We start from the raw sequence: 7,493 nt of genomic DNA on the forward strand, positions 1-7,493 counted from the left end.
TCACTTTAAACTAATCAGAAATCCACTCTATACATTGCTAATGTGGTAAATGACTATTCTAGCTGCAAATGTCTGGTTTTTGGTGCAATATCTCCATAGGTGTATAGAGGCCCATTTCCAGCAACTCTCACTCCAGTGTTCTAATGGTACAATGTGTTTGCTCATTGCCTCAGAAGGCTAATGGATGATTAGAAAACCCTTGTACAATCATGTTAGCACAGCTGAAAACAGTTGAGCTCTTTAGAGAAGCTATAAAACTGACCTTCCTTTGAGCAGATTGAGTTTCTGGAGCATCACATTTGTGGGGTCGATTAAATGCTCAAAATGGCCAGAAAAATGTCTCGACTAGATTTTCTATTCATTTTACAACTTATGGTGGGAAATAAAAGTGTGACTTTTCATGGAAAACACAAAATTGTCTGGGTGACCGCAAACTTTTGAACGGTAGTGTATAAACATCTTAACTCTGTAAATATTTATAAATTGAGTGGCTGTCTGGGTCTTAAAGAGTCGTTGCTGGATCGTTTCTTTGTATAAACCCCGTTATGTCGTCCTGTTTGTGTATTTATTCAGCACTTCCGGGTTTCGCCGGTAGGTGGTGCGCTCGCGCAAAGAATCCGTGTGCGCGCATGGATGTGTGTGTGCGTGCGTAAAGATGCGCGCGCGCGCTCCGACCCGAGCCCGCTGTCACTCCGGTTACCTTTCACGCGCAGGTGCGATGAAAATGTGATGCGCGTCACGGAAGGAAGGCAGAGCGGCTGTTTATTACCGGAGCTGTGTGAGTAGAGTAGAGTATAGTGCGTGCACGGCGGGGAGGCAGACAGACCCGCGTCTGAACACCGGAACCCGCATCCATGGAGAAGTTTACGGTCCCGACGGCGCGCGCGCGAGTTTCGGGTTACTGCACAGCGATTCTGCGTGGTGCTGCGCGCGCGCGTGTCACCTCGCTGGATTTGTTGAGCCTGTAATGGAGTTGGATTTGGATCTACTGAGAAAATAAAGATAAAACATCAATCATTTATTTGGGTAAGGCATTCATTCGAATATTCCGCTGTGTGTGTGTGTGTGTGTTCTTTAAGCGTGCTGTATTGTTTGGATCTCTGCGGTTCGGTTTTACTATCAGCGTCATGTTCGAGTGGATCGGCGCTCGATTCATTTGGTCTGTATTCACACTCCATACAAGCGCTCAAGTAAACACTCGAGTAGAGTTCTACACATCTAACACATCTGGAGTGTGTGTGTGTAACCAGTGTATAAACTTATGAACACGTGAAAGTGTATAAATAAAGTATGTAAGGTGTACTTTAGTTGCTGCTGTTCTCATGTTATGGACAGAACTAACACTAATATGTTGTAAATAATTTAATAGTTTAGTTTAAAAAGAGCCTGGGGTATTTATATTAGACAGATCGATTGGTGGACAATCAGGTCAATGAATGGACAGAACACTAGATAGACACACTGAGGAACAGATGGATGGACTGTGTAACAGACAGACAGATAACTGGATGGATGGATGGACATAGTTGGGCAAATACAAGGACTGCCAGACAAATCGATGGACGGACGGACAGACAAACAGAAGGTCTCCCCGACCTGTGCAGATGGATGGGCAGAGAGAGAGAAAGACAAACGGATGGACAAACAGAAGGACTGACAGACATGTAAAAATGGATGAGTGGACAAAGAGAGAGACAGACAGATAAATAGACAGACTGATGGATGGACAGGCACAGTGACGGATGGACAAACAAAGACTAGCAGATGTGTCTGCAGAGAAATTGATGGTTGGACAAACAGAGGGACTGACAAATACAGACAGACTGATAGACAGAGAGATTGACAGACAGAGGAATGGACAGATGGACATGGTTGGGCAAATACAAGGACTGTCTAGACAAATAGATGGATTGACAAACAAACAGACAAATCGATGGATGGACAGACAGACAGAAGGTCTCCCCGACCTGTGCAGATGGATGGGCAGAGAGTGAGAAAGACAAATGGATGGACAAACAGAAGGACTGACAGACGTGTAAAGATGGACGAGTGGACAAAGAGAGATACAGACTGATGGATGGACAGGCACAGTGACGGATGGACAAACAGACTAGCAGATGTGTCTACAGAGAAATTGATGGATGGACAAACGGGCTGACAAATACAGACAGACTGATGGACAGAGAGATTGACAGACAGGGGAATGGACAGATGGACATGGTTGGGCAAATACAAGGGCTGTCAGACAAATAGATTGATAAATGGACAAACAAACAGACAAATCGATGGATGGACAAGCAGAGTGACAGGTAGACAGACAGACATTGATGGATGGACAGACAGAAGGACTAACAGACATGTAAAGATGGATGAGCGGACAAATAGACAGATTGATGGATGGAGAAACAAAGACTGGCAGATGTGTCTGCAGAGAGGTTGATGGATGGACAGATGCACATAGAGACAGAGAGATGGATGGACAAACAAAGACAAATGGATATATTGATGGACAAACAGAAGGACCGACAGACAGGAAGACAGATGGATGAGAAGACACAGAGAGAGATGGATGGATGTACAAACAAAGGATTGAAAGACGCGTACAGACTGACAGTTGGACAGGTAGAAAGTCTGATGGACAGACTGACAAAAGTACAAACAGATGGACTGATGAACAGACAGATGGAGCTGTTCATCTATTCCTCAGTCCATCTATCTGTTTGTCTGTCCCTCTCTCTGTCCATCCATCTATCTGTGGTGTAAAAGTTTACACACCTTCACTTTCAAATGATCAAACCAACAAACATTTATTATGAGCTTGGTTTGAATGTCATGAAGATGTTTATTCAGTGCTTCATGTCACAAAAATGGCCAATTAATGTTTATAATATTAATCATGTAACAATAGACGTGAGTCTGACTTTATCAGTCAAATTTTATTTAAATTTTTATTAGTTTTATTATTTTTCCACACTTGTTTGTCTCCAGTCGTGTCCTTGTGGCTTCCATTTCTGAACTGTATTTGTTGTTAATGTTCCCTCGACTCGCTGATTTATTTCCTCCTCCAGCTCTATGAAAGGTCACTTATTTTCCGTTGTACATCATCATCATCTTGTTTTTTCCCTCATTCTCATTTATCCACAGCAAACATTTAAGTCGTTTGAACTTAAATAAGCCTAAACATGTTGACACGCTGTAAGGAGAGGAAGTAATTTTACGTAATTAAAATAAACAATCGAGTAAACATTAACTGATTAAACGTGAACTGCAGATGGAGACTCGGATGGTGTAAGATTTATATAGGAACCAACTATCGTTGTATGAACATGGATTTCTGAACATAATCTGTAAAATAGAGGTCCATAATAATTTTTTTTTCCACCCAGAAACTAAGGAAGAAATAAATATTTGTTTCACACTCCTCCTTTTAGGAAATGATTTTTCCATGTAGGCTACACCAGCTCTCTTGCTCGTGGAAGATCATCTACGAGTGAGTCACGTCTTGCAGAAATAGTGCCTTCCATCCCACATTTTTCTACATTTCCCAACAGAACAGCAAGGAAAGAACAGTGCTGATGCTAATAAACACCTGATGAGTAACACACTGTCATCAAGCATGATGCTAATATATTTCCAAACAGTGTTTTGTTTGTTAGTCTCAAATATTTTTATTATTAATGGCATTTTTGAAGCAGCGTAACAGCCTGGATTTTAAAGATGAGCACAAAACAACTTTTTAAAGACATGTTTTGGCATGTGTTATGCCATTTTCAGGTTAATTAGGAATGACTACGCTTGCATCACATGATGATGTATATACACACACACCATCAACCAATTACTACACCAATTAAACAATTAAGATAAATCATAAGATGAGGAAAGTGTTAAGGTATTGAACTTGTTTATTTAATTCAGGATTAATGTGTCTGATATAAAAAGCCTTTTAAAGGTTGAGTTCAAAGGATGTTTTAGTAGAATCTAAGATCGTGAAGCAAGTAGGCGTGTACTGATTTTTACATGTAGAAAACTGGGAAAGATGTTTCAAAACGTGGGAGTTTTTTTATCAGTCACTGTGTGCTCTTTGATTCCTCATTAAACTGAAGATGGCATACGATATGCCGAAGCATGTCTTTAAAGAAGCTGTTTTGTGTTTTTTAAATTTCTATTAATTTTATTGTTATCACAATCATATGGAAACATATTATTATTATTATTATTATTATTATTATCCCTGTGTCCGAAATCACTCACTACTCACTATCTAGTGGACTATATAGTGAGTTCACCATTTTGTAGTGCTGTCCGAATGTATAGTGAGAATTATTACACCCTATATAGTGCACTCAAAGTACCCCACAATGCATCATGAAAAGTAGTGTACAACCGATGGTCACTAACCAAGCAATATATCCCATCATGCATTGCGGTCGCTCTGGGAAAAAAAAAAGTGTGTTGGGGTGAATGGACAGAGGAAGAAACGCATTATAAACGGATCTTCAAGTACAATTAAAAATAGTAAGAGAATAGAAAATAAGCTAAAATAGAATAAGACATAAAATACAAGAATAAAAGTTACAGTGCAGAGCGAGGAATTAAACAAAAGCCTCAAATTTGATTGAATAAAAGGCAGCGGCAAAGAAGAAAGTATTCAGCCTTGATTTAAAAGAACTGAAAGATGCAGCAGACACAAAGTACTTTGTATTGATTAATGTGGGAAATACGCTCAGTATAATATGGATTTATCACAAAAACACATGCATGTATTTATTATTTTGAAAACCCACCAGCTGACTGATCTGGCATGTTTTAATTGTGCGACAGTAATGATGTAAATAACAACGTTGGCGGAGTAGTGTCCCAAAGTGTTTTTTTTCATTTTATCAATGAGCTCATGATATAGTCCTCTATCTAGTAATTCCCTAGATAGTGAATAGGGAGTAGTGAATGAGTGAGTGATTTTGGACACAGGGTATCTGTTTTTCCAGGTATTTTTCCATGACTAGGAAACTCCTGTAATGCTGGGCTCAAACTACACAAATTCAGCCCAATTTTGAAACAGTTTCGTTGTGGCCAATAAATATCCAGCGTCAGGCCTGAATATGAATGTCTGGAACGCCAAGCGGTCTCGTACCGTGACATAATCAAAGAACAGTAGTGTGGCATCTGGGACACCTCATGACACTCCAACAAAAAGTCTAGAATTTTTTGCATTTTCTCCCTTAGCTTGATAACTCCTCCTCCATGTTCCTTGATAACCATGATTGGCAGTTTCTTGACCCTCCTCCTAACGACACACAAGGACATGAACGATGATTGGTTGGGGTCAAACTTGTAGTGCTGCCAGTCTCCCAACTAAGACACGGCAAGAATTTATGGCACAAATCTGACACGGTGACCATCGTGAAAGTCAAAGCTATTGTGTAGTCTGATCACAATGGACACAGCACTGATTATTGGCACTTGACATTGGTGACAAGCAATAAACTGGTCAAATAGTGCATGCAAAAATACTAATAATGAAAAATATTATTTCAGAACGTTTTCGTCTCACTGAATCTTTTCAAGTAAAATATTATTTTTATTTAATTTTGTCAAACAGATATAAGGTGTAAACAGATTGATACGGAATGGGACGTGACGTGACATATTATCGCTCATGGTCAGTGACCTCCCCGTCCCGTCACGGACCGGAATAATTGTCACGGACATATTATCGCTCACGGACGTTGAACTCTTGTCATGTCCCATCCCAGGCGATCTTACCTTAGCTGTCCTGTCACATGTCATGGTATAGTTTGGATAACATACTATAGTTTTCATTGTCACGGTATAGTTTGGATAACATACTGTAGTTAGTTAAGAATAATCAAAAGAAAGAAATAACAAATTAGTGTGTATGTGTTAATATTTATTTCTTCTTTGGTCTTCCACGTTTGCTTTGATATTTGATACATTTTAAATTCTTTGCTTTGTTAATTTCATACTGGGTTTTATGCCGCAGTCCTTCACATGATGGATGATACCACAGTTTACATTTAGTACAACTGAAATACAATTCACTATCCTCTGGCATATTGCAGGAACAGTAACAGGAACTGCTCCACTGTTGAGCCATATTGCTTTTGGGATCCTATTAATATCTGGGGGTTGTCAAAGAATGGAAATTGAACTTTTTTTCTTTGAAACATTTTATTATTAGCTGTTTCCTCATAACTGCTTTTTCATACATTATTGTTGATGGGCATATGCCATTGCAAATGGAAAAGGCATTAGCAATGGCAAAGAGCCCAAAAGCCCATTACCCTGCATGTCACATGATATATAAATAATGGTAAACAGTCTGGACTTGGGTGACACAACTGTACAGATTGCTTTGATCACTTTAAAGTGCAAGTAAGGACCCCCTGCACTGTCAGACATTAACTGGACCATCTTCACAGTCGACAGTTGAGAAAGTGATCCAGTGGTTTCCACTACTTTCCAAGTCAGTGTTTATGATCTGGACCCTGCTGGTGCTTGAATAGGCCATTTTCAGGAATTGGTCGCGTGTCAATTTTCCCCATAGCAACAAGCCCATGGTGGGCAAGCTAACTTGACATTCCTTGACAACCATAAGAGTTTGACGGGCAATGTGAAGCAATCCATTTCTATAATAGCTGTTTTTACCTTTTCAACTGTCTTTTTTTGACCCGAATTTTCATGTGTACTTGGAAAAAGTTTGTGGTTTTAACTTCTGTCGTAAGTTAAAGTGAATCATTGGCTGTCAAAGAGAGTTTTTTGGACTCAAGTTGGTCGCCGCTGAAAGAAATTCACGTGTATTTATTTTCAAGAATCTTCACACATTAAGCAAATGATAAAAGGTAGAAAAGGAGAAATTATAAGTTATAAACATACCTGAGAAATCGGCCATTTTGCACGTGAATTTCTTTCGGCGGCGACCAACTTGAGTCCAAAAAACTCTTTTACGGCCAATGATTCGCTTTAACTTACGACAGAAGTTAAAACCACAACCTTTTTCCAAGTACACACGAAAATTCGGGTAAAAAAAGACAGTCGAAAAGGTAAAAACAGCTATTATAGAAATGGATTGCTTCGCATCGCCAGTCAAACTCTTACGGTTGTCAAGGAATGTCAAGTTAGCTTGCCCACCACGGGCTTGTTGCTATGGGGAAAATTGACACGTGACCAATTCCTGAAAATGGCCTATTGCACCAACCTCGATGCAAGAATACAGTCCCTGCATAAATGGGAACTGGTTGGGAACGACATTGTTGTCGTTTATGACGTCACGCCACGTCCCGTTCCATTGTCCCGGTATTAGAATGCCAGGATGACTCCTGGATTACATGAGTATGACATGAGAAGAAGAAATGACAAGTCAACACAATTTTTCAACGAAAAATGTAGTAATTAACAAATTATATCCCATCACGGACAATCAGTTAGGTGTCCCGTATGACGGGGCGGTCGCTGCCCGAACGATGTTCCGT

The sequence above is a fragment of the Neoarius graeffei genome, chromosome 24, assembly GCF_027579695.1.
Source record: "Neoarius graeffei isolate fNeoGra1 chromosome 24, fNeoGra1.pri, whole genome shotgun sequence".
NCBI classification, from domain to species: domain Eukaryota; kingdom Metazoa; phylum Chordata; class Actinopteri; order Siluriformes; family Ariidae; genus Neoarius; species Neoarius graeffei.